This window comes from Schistocerca cancellata, chromosome 2 (genome assembly GCF_023864275.1).
Source record: "Schistocerca cancellata isolate TAMUIC-IGC-003103 chromosome 2, iqSchCanc2.1, whole genome shotgun sequence".
Taxonomy (NCBI): Eukaryota; Metazoa; Arthropoda; class Insecta; order Orthoptera; family Acrididae; genus Schistocerca; species Schistocerca cancellata.
Genome location: NC_064627.1, coordinates 917,123,493 through 917,137,212, shown reverse-complemented (window position 1 = coordinate 917,137,212; position 13,720 = coordinate 917,123,493). Strand labels below are relative to the sequence as shown.

The following is a 13,720-nucleotide window of genomic DNA, read 5'->3' as shown; positions in this document are numbered from 1 at the left end:
AAGAGAATAGTCGCATGTTTACGTCTACTAGTAACAGGCACTAAGCGGGCCAGCAGGAGCGGTGTGGCTTGCGTTGCTCTGCTTCCTGTGCAGCCTGTGCTCAATCGAGTTGAGCGCGTTGCGCATGCGTGATAATGGCGCAGGCCGTGAGCTGCCTTTCCCGCAAACTATAACTGGCTGAATTAGCCACCTGTGCAGCTTCGTAAGATGGCGTTGTTTGAAACACAAATGAAGACATAAAATGCATGTATCACTCTTATTCGCTTGATGAATACAGATCAGTACCATGAAGTACTCCATCAGGCGAGCGAATTTAGCAATTTGGTACTACGCATCTACCATCTGAAAACTCGGCTTAAGTCGTTAAAGTACGTAAACGGCGGCCAGAATACCAACGCATGATTTATTGCGGTCCACTAGCTCTGTCTTCCGGATCTTCCGAGAGACTGCTAAAAACAATAGTTTTATTTTTTTTAGGTTCCGAGAGACCGATTGGTCACAGAATAGTATTTCAGAGATTAAAATCTAGCGAAGTACATAGTCCAGGACATGTAGCTCTGTACTGAAGAGAGAAGCATTAGCACTAGCCCACGTCACAATGAAGTCGGCCGCAAACTATGGTGATGGAAATGTTCCCTCACTCTATTGAAGGAATGAAGGAAAACCAAGGAAAATTAACTCGCGAAGGTCAGACTACTACTTTAACAGTGTATGTTATTTGTTGTGTAACGTAATAAAGCACATGCTGTAAACGAATAACTAAGAAATATTCTTTTGCGAGATACGCTATAATGAAAATTGTAAATCTGCATTATGTTTTGAGCAGGTGTATAATTTTGTGAAAAACCGTGCAATGCCGAGAAAAAGCTATAGCGCCAAAGAAGCAGATGACATGCTACCAATGTGACGTAGTGTGCCCCCTATTATATAACAAGAGATTGTAGCCATTTGAAGATGGGCGTACGTGCCTGAAACTGCCCTTGGCTTGAATAAAGAAAGAAATTTCAGGAGCTAGTAAAAGATGGTGTCTCTTTCCATGGTCAAATATGATTAAGTGTCACGGAAGCTCGTCAGAATGAATAAGCCACAAAATTCATCCCCCTGCATTTGGCGTCTGAGTAGTTCACGGATTACATAGGCTTCTCGAGCGTTCTAATGGCGCAGGCAGGAACTATACAAACTGTAAAACGGTCAGAATGTCGCTCAAGGCACAGTGAGACGTAACTCTACTGTGTTCTCAGATATTTATGTCTATTCTATATGCTCATACTGACATAGAACCTGAGTGCCTAGATACTACAGCAAATCGGCCTATTATTACATTACAGTTCTAAGTGATTGTACATACAGGCTACTCTAATGTAAGTTGAGGATACAATCCCCCTGATACATTACTTTAATGCATTAGTATACTACAGCAAAATGTATTGTGGTAATCTGTTACTACGTTGTATACCTCATCTTAGCTATATTACTTTATAAGCTATAGCCTACATTAGTAGATCTTACTGACGTAAAATTTGTTATAGACCATAATGAATGTAATATTTATTCTGTACATGTTGCGTATCGTTTCGATTTATTAATTACATCTACATATACACTACAAGGTACGGCTCGGTGTGTGGCGGAGCTACTGTTAAGTAATTACTCGTCTTAGATGTAACCTCTTGTGATTTCAAGTGCACGTTGTCACTTTGTGAACAATAAATTTTTAGTGCAGTTTGATGAGCGTGAGGTGTAATAATGCTGAACGTCTCAAGAACCACGGAGCACTTACCTGAATTGTTGCTATGTATTGCGTAGTTCTATCCTGGCGAAGATCCGAACTCAATCACAGTAGTCAAGAATCGCCTGACGTAACCTTTGATCGGAGCGTCGTTCACAGATCAGTTCTGCATCCTTAATTATTTTCTAACGAACCTCGCTCTCGTGATTCGCTTTCCCACAAATCTATACTCTTTGGCATTTCATGTTAAGCCGCTAGACCCCGGTGTATTTTATATTTGCAAACTATTCAAGTGATTTATTGGCGATGACATAGTGAAACAATATTTAGCTGCTTTATATTACTTTTAGCTTTACTGAGGGTCACCTACAAGAATCTGCAGCTAACGTGGAGAACACGGCAAGCGCTGTAACCCGATCTCCCAGAAATTTCGCTTAGTGGAAGAGGTGTCAAAATAAGCGAACGCGTGTCTCGTCTTATCCGTCGATACACTACCATTTCTGAAAAAACGAAGGTCGAAGTTTTCGACGTATTTTTCCACGTTCTTTATGAACCTTTCACAGCGCGATGTCCGTAGTCGAAACGATGGCAAAGTCGTTAGCGTCGCAGTTTTGTAATTTTGCACCTCGTGTTCCAAACCCGATTATTACTTTTATTTTTTTGTTTATATACACAATTCCGTAGATTACTACACGATTGTGTGTCAGTGCAGCCGGTGGCCGAGCGATTCTAGGAGCTTCAGTCCGGAACCGCGCAACTGCTACGGTCACAGGTTCGAGTCCTGCCTCGGGCATAGATGTGTGTGATGTCCTTAGGTTAGTTAGGTTTAAGTAGTTCTAAGTTCTAGGGGACTGATGACCTCAGATGTTAAGTCCCATAGTACTTGGATCCATTTGCATTTTTTTTTTTTAAGCGCAGTGGTTAACATTCGAGTGGATGACAGTTCAAACACGAGTCGGGCCATCCTGATTTACGTTTTCCGTGAGTACCCATAATCGCTTGAGGCACATGCCGGGATGATTCCTTCGAAAGGGTACGGCCGATTCCTTCTCCGCCATTCCCTAATCTGAACTTATGCTACGTCTTTAATGATCTAGCTGTCAAAGGGGCGTTGATCACTAATCTCCTTCTCCTACTCCATATTTTGCTATGGTTCTACATCTACATCCATACTCCGCAAGCCACCTGACGGTGTGTGGCGGAGGGTACCATGAGTACCTCTATCGGTTCTCCCTTCTATTCCAATCTCGTATTGTTCGTGGAAAGAAGGATTGTCGGTATGCCTCTGTGTGGGCTCTAATCTATCTGATTTTATCCTCATGGTCTCTTCGCGAGATATATGTAGGAGGGAGCAATATACTGCTTGACTCTTCGGTGAAGGTATGTTCTCGAAACTTTGACAAAAGCCCGTACCGAGCCACTGAGCGTCTCTCCTGCAGAGTCATCCACTGGAGTTTATCTATCATCTCCGTAACGCTTTCGCGATTACTAAATGATCCTGTAACGAAGCGCGCTGCTCTCCGTTGGATCTTCTCTATCTCTTCTATCAACCCTATCTGGTACGGATCCCACACTGCTGAGCAGTATTCAAGCAGTTGGCGAACAAGCGTACCGTAACCTACTTCCTTTGCTTTCGGATTGCATTTCCTTAGGATTCTTCCAATGAATCTCAGTCTGGCATCTGCTTTACCAACTATCAACTTTATATGATCATTCCATTTTAAATCACTCCTAATGCGTACTCCCAGATAATTTATGGAATTAACTGCTTCGAGTTGCTGACCTGGTATATTGTAGCTAAATGATGGTTGAAACTATGTTAACAGTTTCTCCTGTGACTGCAGTCCTCGATCGATGGAACGAACTATTGGTGGTCCCTTAAAAGAATCTTATTTACTTCAAGGTAGAAAAAAAGCTCCGAAGAAGAAGTCGTAAGATGTTTCGGCTATGGTGTGTTGCATTACATGACTTAGATAGATTTCAGAAAATATTGGTCTTTTGTCAGCAGCAGTGAGCCTAACTCTGTAGAGAAAACGCCTTCTCAGGAGGAGTGTTTAAAACCCAGCTCGGCCGTCCAGATTTAGGGCTTCTCTGTTAGTCATACCGGATGAACGCTGACGGGGTCCTGCAACAAGACTACGACCGGTTGCCTCCTCCTACTTCCGACTGAGCTACTGCCTAATCACTAATGACACTGACGTCAGAGGGACGTCAAACTCCAGTTTCCGAGCTCTTTAGAGTGGGTAATCACTAGTTCGACACTCCGCTTCGCAAGCTGCTCTTCCGCGAGTTGCGCGAAACCAGCCGCGAGTAGGCGTAACGGCTGGAGGTGCGACGTGCCACCGCTTCAACGAGCGAGCAGCGCTGCGGCGCGGACGTCGACGGGCCCTCGCTGGCGCCGCGGCCTGCCGGCCACTGTAAATATTCATCAGATGCCGTCGCCTGCCTGAGGACTTTGCATAACAAGCGCTCCTACTCGGAATGCGGGATTTATGCGCCATTATTAGCGCCCCTGTTTCACATTAGCGGCTCACTTTTTTTTTTTAGGTCCAGCTTCTCCCACTTATTTATTTCACACGCGGTGCTCTGCGCCGGGCGCAGTAGACGAGCCCACGCACTCGTACTTATCCCGTAAAATACGCCGCGACAACTGGTTCTCCCAGCATGCACCGCAAATTGCGCTGTAGACCTGTTTAAAAACGTAAATACTTGAGTACTGGGTAGATGAGTTCTTCATCTGCACCTACAGTGGCTTTTGTATCAATTTTCTACCTATCACTCTCAGGTGCAAGGCGGAAACTACTTTTTATCGTATCATGAGTTCAATTTTCGTAACATTTAAATCCTCCTTTGATGGGAGAGAAGAATTATTACTCTGTTCAAAGTATTGGAGCTGTATGTGGACGCCGAAATTCATTGATTCACCCCTTGGAATCAATTCTTAAATGGCTTTGTCAAGATGATGCATATTTTTCTTCAAGCAATAGCCAGTCAGATTTCTGTTGTCTCTCATCTGTCGAACAATCTTGTTGCAATCTCTGCTGCCCTTGAAACTTCCTGGCAGATTAAAACTGTGTGCCGAACCGAGACTCGAACTCGGGAGCTTTGCCTTTCGCGGGCAAGTGCTCTACCAACAGAGCCACCCAAGCACGACTCACGACCCGTCCTCACAGCTTCAGTTCCGCCAGTCTCCTACCTTCCAAACTTCACAGAAGCTCTTCTACGAACCTTGCAGAACTAACACTCCTAGAAGAAAGGATGTTGCGGAGACATGGCTTAGCCACAGCCGGGGGGATATGATTCTGCTGCCCTTGTTTGTAGTCTTGATGCTCCCTACAAATCGAATGAGATATATATATATCGCACATACCTGAGTATATTTATAGTACTGACCGCACAAGTATAATGTGTGCATTTATTCTATAGATGATGAACTTGAAAATCTCGAAGTTGTACCAATGAATCGATGTCAGTTATTTCCTGTCTTTCGGACACGCGAATAACTGTCCATTTGTAGCAACGTGCTTCACTCGAGTGCTTGTGTTAGTAGCTTTCAGTATATTGTAATTTTTCCTCCCATCAATGTAATTGTATAGTTCTCAATTCATCCGAGCAATCAATCATTCATAATATGAAACACAGTCATAGCTCAGTCACTCAAAATGATTCAGAAATTTTACTTGTCAGAATGAAATCAGGCGATGATTCTTCTTCTCTGGAGGCTCGTGCTTTGCGGCAGTCTGCTAACCTGTACAAATAAAATGCCTCGTAATTTTTGGGAGCGTTGTATAATTAGTCGGGAAACCTCAGATCAAGCGGATATTTGGCTTTGATGAAGTTTAACCTTCCGAAGAAGTAATGGAGCTCTTGGATTATTAAATGCAGGTTCGTATCCAGTCTTTCGGAAGTTCCCTTCTGATTAACAACTACGCAATATATCGGTGAATATCATTAATTCTCCAATGTCAAATACACACCTTTTGTATGAAGGAGCAATATATATATATTTTTTCCTTTTAATCGTACAGTTCGTCTCAGTTATCTTTTGTCACACATCTCAATATTCAAATTAAAATTCTTCAAACGAAGTTCAGGCTAATCGGCACGAAGACAATCTCGGAAGTTTTTTTTTTTTTTCTAACAACCTCCAGAGAGAGTACTACAAAGAATAATTATGCGCTCATGGCATAGCTATTGTATGAAACTATTTTGCGCATGGATTCTGCGAGTATGAAGATAGAAAATTAGTAAACGTCATTCAAGTGTAGAATTGTATCAGAATAATTCATCGAATATAAAGAGATATTACAATATCACGGTACGTACGTTACGATAGGACCTGTATTAAGATATCGGGTAATAGCCCCCATGGTACTAGAGGGTGCTGTAGAGGTAATATCACGGGTTCGATTCCCGGCGGGGTCAGGGATTTTCTCTGCCTCGTGATGACTGGGTGTTGTGTGCTGTACTTGGGGTAGTTAGGTTTAAGTAGTTCTAAGTTCTAGGGGACTGATGACCATAGATGTTAAGTCCCATAGTGCTCAGAGCCATTTGAACCAGAGGTAATAGCTATAGGGGAAGACAAAGATTGGAATAAACCCAACAAATAGTAGAGGACGTTGGATGCAAATGCTTACCTGAGGTGAACAGGTTGGCACATAGATGAAGTACTGGTGGGTCACCAATTAGAAGACTGATGACGAAATTTTGTGGGTTGGGTTGTGTGTTATCTGTGTCTTCGACAGCTATTCTGGTTGCTGAGGAAATGATGTTATTTCAGATACGTTATAATGTTTGAATATATAATACATATTTTTCGGCTACACAGTTAACTCACACGGAACGTTCTTTCTGTACTAATTATTTGCCTATGCCATGAGTACGCAAAAATAAATATACATAATATTTAAAGGCTAGAAAAATTAAACGAAGAATAATACTTCTGATGCAATAAATAGGATTATTCCTGTGAATCTTCAGGTTTTCGCGGCGCAAAGACTGCTCCATTAAGTTTCGGGAATGCAGCCGCATGAATTCTGCTTCTTCTTCTAATATTTCGGCTGTATACCTTTCAGCCATCTTCAGAGAGAGCCGTACGACTGACGCTCCAGCGCTAGCTCCATCCTTTTAAACTCGCGGACCGCGCCACTGCGCATGCGGCCACAGATAAACAAGGCGCCAGTGATGTTGATTGGCGGCAAAGACGTACAATATGCATGAGTTACGTCTGTGGCTGCGCAATCGATCCATGCTGGGAGGTCGATGTATTACTGGGAGCTGAACTGTAGCGACGTCTTTGTAAGTTCAATATTGAAAGTGCCGGATTCCATGATTTATCTAATGTGAAACCGCTGTCTCTATTAATTAAATTCTTCGTTAAGCGGATTTCAATGGCCTCTTTTACTACGGAGTCCCAGAAAGATGAAACAGAAGTCAGAATTTCGACATTTTCATATACCATAGAGTGACCAGAATCAATACAATGCTCTGCCACAGCTGATTTACTGGGTTGTAAGAGCCGAGTGTACCTGCGATGTTCCGTACACCTCTCTTGGACTGTACGATTCGTTTGTCCGATATATGAAAGGCCACATACAAAGAAGAAGAAGCAGAATTCATGCGGCTTCATTCCCGAAACTTAATGGAGCAGGATTATTCCTCATCGTAATCCAATGATGGACCGATCACGTGGTACTTTCTTTATTCACTTGTCCCCTCGAGGAACTGACAAGTGTCACTAAAACTTTGCCACGTGTAAGCATACTGAAAGTGCTGTGGAATGAACAGTTGAACGCACAACAGTTTAGCGCCATGAATGGACGGAAGATACACAAAACTTTACGATCCATTGTTGAGCTCTATGGCACAAGGGAGTACCCCTGTTAGATTGGACGAGCGGAGGTCAAAGGGCTATAACGGAGCAAACGTATGAACTGTCTTACGAACAGGTAGTATGCAACTGCAGAACAATGTCAAATGTCAGGTGTAGTACAAAGAAAATTATAAATTTTTCCCTGTTAATTCACTATCGTGCTTCATAACTGCTGCTCTCAGCAAATTCCGCTATTCATAGTCATTTTTGACCTAATGGCCTCTTTTCGCTCAGGCCGAATTTACAAACTTTAGTTTACCGTAGTTTTCTTTTTCTTTCGATATTATTATTATTATTATTATTATTATTACATATTTCTTTCGCAAGTGACCCAATGCTGTAACATACACACACATATACACATGCCAGCTTACAATCAAAGCCTCAATCACAGTTTCCGTTTTCGTTTCTTTTAAATCAAGTTAATATAGTACGCAAATGACACATCGCCGTAGAAAATCAGTTTCCTTTTTTTGTTACAAATAACAATTTGCAAATGACATAAAAGCGTATTTTTCACTTTTGTTAGATGTAGCTACTTCTGTGTAACATACAAGCCTAATAATTCCATTTGTAGACACTTGGCATCTGAAAGTTTCATTACAGAAGCTGCTAATAGCTCTAACGAATTTAGTGAAAGACGTTCTTTAAATACATTGCAAGCCGTACACAAGCAACTTAATCTCATTAGAGCACAACCGGTTACGACCTTTCTGATCATAAACAAGTGCAGACTAAAGGACAGTCACGCACTTGGTGGGTTGTAATTAGGTTTGCCACCCGTCCCGATATATCGGGACCGTCATCGTGATGGACGTTCTTGTCTCGACATCCCGACAAGACCCAATTTTGTCTCGATTTTGCAGAATATTGTTACGAGCTTGGCTCAAGTATTGAAGTAAGTCGTCATTCGAGAAAGCAACGGACTTCTCCAGTAGTAAGGAGTTGGAACTATTTAAGCAGCTCCATGCGGAAGAATCATGATAGTTATCATGTGAATAGCGATCTGACAGGACGATTCTTTCCTGAACGCAAGTGCCAACTGCTAAAATTATGGGAGTACTTGTTTTCTACTCCCGAACACAATGCCACGGTGGAAAAGAGTATTTTCGCTGATGTCGGCCCAGTGGACAGATGCAAGAGATCGACTGTTGCCAGGGACTGTGGAATCAATCTTACAGTGCCAGTTTAACTATAAGCTGACTTGCATGGAGTTTTATAGATACGTGAAAGGAAAAAAAAGAAACTCGCTGAAAAAGGTGAAATCTTTCGAAAAATATGGTGTACCAACTACTTCTGCCGCAACAAATTCCATGTAATTGTGTTCTAAATGAAAAGCAATTAACGAAATTTTTGTACTTCATTTCTACACCCCCATCTTAGAGTATACCGACAAGGTCCCAGCTAGGTATGGCAACCCGAGTTATAATTATTATAACTGTTCTTTTCTCTGCCGTTGAAACCGGTGGTTGCTCCAACGCAATACATGAGATTCATGCACGACGTCTTCGGTGTGTGTAAAGAATGCCTTTCATTAAATTCTGCATCTCAGCGTTTTATGTATCTGTATGAGTAACATAAGTGGACTTCATTTTACGGGGGTTTCGACTTTTGATTGTCACGGGAAGATGACCTAAAATGTCGAAAGTCGGTTCGTCTTTAAAGAAATGATATTTTGCTAAACATCAGAAAAGTGTTCCTTATTTAATGCTATACTTTGAAATGTTGTACAAATTAACTGTCAACACATGGGAATGGGCCCTTTCTACTGCATCCCATTACACTACGAAAAGTGAAATAAAGTCGCATCGAAATAAACGTGTCTGAATTTTGTTATACTTGTATTATGTAATAAGTTCTAAAAATGTTTAACTTCGACCTGCTGTGTAACTATGGACAATGGGTCTACAGAGCAGTAAATGCGTTATTTTAGATTAACAAGCAATAATAAATAATTAAATGTATAAATCACTTGACAAACTTCCCTTAGTTGTGATACAAATATTTCTATAACCTCTGTGGTAATATCTTTCATTAAACAGCCGCCTTGGTCAGTAGAACATTTCTATATCTTCATTTATCTGGAATGTTTCTCCATGTCTTATCAGACAACTAAATGGGTTTCTTCCAATTAGTCATGCGTATACACGTGACTTCTTTTAGGTGTAAGTGCATCTAACAAGCCTATTATTGGTTTCTTTGCAGCTAATACAGTGTGTTGTTTTTGCTGATATTAATGGATGACCACTGTTAAAAATAAAGCTTGCTATGAGAGGAATACTTCGTTATTTAATCATTTAGTATACCGATATACATACAATTTATTTCAAGACGAAGAGAGGACCTCAAAAAGTAAAATACATATTATTATGGCAGCCCAAGTAACTTTTATTCAGTGCAGCGCTACACCTCAGTTACACAGATACATGACACCGTTTTTCAGCGTAACTAGTTACCGTGTCTCTGCAACACCGGTCTTACCGTTCTACCAATCGTTCGATTCCTCGACGACAGAAATCTGCTCCTCGATCACAGAGACATTCCACAACCCCTGTCTGAATGTCCTCAACGTTGGAAAAATCTGCAGTTTCTGCCACTCATTTCCTGGGTAGTGATCATTTCCTATATAGCCCGGACACTGTCCGTTGTGATCGATGTCACTGGATTCGATGCCCGATCAGCTTCACCCACGTATGTGTTGCCTTGGCCAAATTGTTAACACCATTTGTTACGACCGGATGCGGCATTGCTGTTGGTCCACGTACAGCTAGAATTTCACAGTGAATCTGTGTGCCGTTTATACGTTTTGCCAAGAATCGTAATTCAACTTCGGAGTAGTTTTCCAGTTGCTGCGCCATTTGACTCCTCTACTGTGATGCACCTGTTATCCGTACCACAGCACAACTGCGTCTGCAGAAAACCCGGAACGTGTATTGTGTTCTGGCAAAGCGTCCCTCTTGTTGCGCAGTGGTCTTAGCGTAGAACGAAGTGTGTAAGTTACTGTTCGAAATATATACTGGCTCACAAAAGGAAGGGAGTTTTGGGGTTAATGTCCATTTGCCACTGACATCTGTAGAGAAGTTTGAAAATCTCAAATGAATATGGGGAGAGAAATGGCTTTGTCTAAGGATCGACGACGTATTGTCATTCGTATTCCTGAAGGGGGTAATGAAACCATTGTAAACTTAACGAATGATGGCCAGGCACAGATTCGATCTCTAAGTTTCGTATAAATGGATGGAGCAGCCTGTTGACAGGACTACAGTAATCCTTTCTCCATGATAACCTTGGCTAGGAAAGAACCGAATTTATCAAAGAATCCTTGCAGTTCAAAATATGGCTCTGAGCACTATGGGACTTAACATTTGAGGTCATCAGTCCCTTAGAACGTAGAACTACTTAAACTTAACTAACCTATGGACATGACCCACATCCATGCCCGAGGCAGAATTCGAACCTGCGACCGTAGCGGTCGCGCGCTTCCAGATTGAAGCGCCTAAAACCGCTAGGCCACGCCAGCCGGCCAATCCTTTCAGTTTATGTGTGTTTCTTACTTTACTAAATCAACGGTTAGCTGAGTAAAACCCTGCATAAACATCTCGGCATCACTACAGCTATTAAATACAATATTTCGTGGTACACGAAAAACATGCAAGCCTTCAAAGCAAGTAGGACACATTCTCTGTACGTACATGGGCGATAAGTGTCATGCAATTCCAACTTGAATTTATGCTGACTAGCGAACCGGGCAACGGGAACTGGATATGAGTCGTTATTTGCTTCTCCCTCCACTCTTTGACCACTTCTCCCATCTTCCCTTTCTCAACGTTTCCTCCCCGCCATGTATATGTTCATTAAAGTATTCTGCAAGAATCTGAAGCAAATATGTCAACAATATATATATATATATATATATATATATATATATATATATATATATATATATATATATATATATATATTCGTGACCAATTTACTTCAGATTCTTGCAGAATACTTTAATGAACAGGTGGACACACATAGATATATATGGTGGGGCGGAAACATTGAGAGAGGGGTTATGGGGGTGATGGACAGAGTGTGGAGGGAGAAGGAAATAGTGCGCATATATAATACAACCACGGAACCCTCATGTTTGTCTGTCTACTGACAAAATAGCTTCAACTATGAATATATTGGTTGGCACCACTGATGACAACAGATTAACTGTTCTATATATATATATATATATATATATATATATATATATATATATATATAGCCTACGCTCTTCTGAATGCTCATTAGAGTAACATGTAAAAATCTGGAGTAATTCGGTGAAGTAGTCTACTTTTCGAGACTTTTGGTTACAGCGTTTCCTTGTCCTGTGTTACATGCGTATTTATATACTATATGCATTTTAAAGAATCAGCCCATGTCTGTCTGAAAGTTCATTAGAATATAGGTAAAAATTTGAAGCGAATCGAACAAGAGCTTCTCGAGATTTTTGGCAACAAATTTTCTCCTTTATAATCCGTCCATATGTTCATTAGAATATAATGTAAAAATCTGAGGAAAAGAAGTCAAGAACTTTCGAGATTTTTTGTAACAATGTTAACAAAATACTTGTCCTTACATAGTAATATACATTTTCATTTCTTTTTCCGTGAATTTATCAGCTCTAAACGTTTTCGCTGTAGTGCACCGTGGCATTTAAAATATTCAGCAGCTAATTAAGAATTTGTCTTGTAAATACAATGTAGCCACCAGATGAACAAAACGTTCGAAAGAGGTAAAGGTAAGAAACAAAAACATGTGCTAAAGAAAAATTTCAACAAGTTAGTTGTTGGTAGCTTTTCTTGTAATATGTAATACAACCACGGAACCCTCATGTCTGTCTATTGACAAAATAGCTTTAACTATGACTATATTAGTTGGCACCAGTGATGACAACACATTAACTGTTATTCTTACGGTTGATTTTAATTAATAAATTTGGTTGCAGGTCGCGAGAGATTGTGCTCCCTTGTTCTACATATTATGCTGTCCGAAAAGGCCGACTTTTATGGGTTAGTAAAGAATGGAAGATGAGAAACTTGCTGCTTGACCTTACGGTCCCAGTAAGTGGTTAAGCGTCGTACGGAGAGACAGTTTGTGGATGTGCCCTGCGAGTGAGAGTCGGCCGTGTAGTTGAGGGAGGCGGAGGAGGGTCTGGGGCGAGCCGTGGCGGCGACTTGTTGATGGCGCCCCGCGCACACCCCGCCACGCAGCGCGGCGCGGCGCGGCGCGCACCTCCGCCGTATGACTCAACAGCTGCGCGCCCGGGCCCGGGACCGGGACAAAAGCGCCATCTCACGCTCCGTGGCTTCACCGCTCTCCTTGGTCCGGCCCAAGGTTACAATAACGTGACCCCAGACAGCGCCGCGCCGCCACTCATCAAGTGCCATTGCCGCGGCATTCCTGCTGTTCCAAGCCGTCCGCTTCATCACCGCCGCCGCCGTCGTCGATATTCCCTCTAATGACCCACACCAGTCGCCTGCGCTTTTTACTCCGTATGCTGTCTGGGTAATTACATTCAGCTGGAGTTGTCCGCTTCAGACTTTTTATCGGCCGAACTCGTGACGTTTCGAAAAGACAAGCGCTCGTGCGCGCACACGCATTCCGTGATGGGCGTCAGAAAAGATGCACAACTGCCCTCGTATTACTGTCTTAAATGAGAAACTACACAACACCTACAGTGATAATGACGAAGATCCAGCTGCAGTAATGACAAACTGAGTGATGAGTTGCGGTTAAGTATTCAGATTACTTACGACAGACGTTCAACAATTAATGTAATACTTTTCTTTCTAGGCCAATTTCCTTTGAAAAAATGCGGAACTTGTTGTGGGACATATTGGAATATTTCTATTTCGCCGGCCGATGTGGCCGTGCGGTTCTAGGCGCTTCAGTCTGGAACCGCGTGACCGCTACGGTCGCAGGTTCGAATCCTGCCTCGGGCATGGATGTGTGTGATGTCCATAGGTTAGTTAGGTTTAAGTAGTTCTAAGTTCTAGGGGACTGACGACCATAGATGTTAAGTTCCATAGTGCTCAGAGCCATTTGAACCATTTTATTTCTACTTCAATTCCAATAGTTTC

General features: G+C 42.0%; 2 long non-coding RNA genes across 3 annotated transcripts in view; one reads left to right on the top strand and one right to left on the bottom strand.

The window, feature by feature from the left end:
* LOC126162860 (uncharacterized) overlaps positions 1 to 13,720 on the bottom strand; it is a 360,676-nt gene that overhangs the window by 366 nt on the left and 346,590 nt on the right. The gene's annotated exons all lie outside the window — the stretch shown is intronic.
* LOC126162859 (uncharacterized) overlaps positions 1 to 13,720 on the top strand; it is a 132,862-nt gene that overhangs the window by 28,950 nt on the left and 90,192 nt on the right. The window lies entirely within an intron of this gene.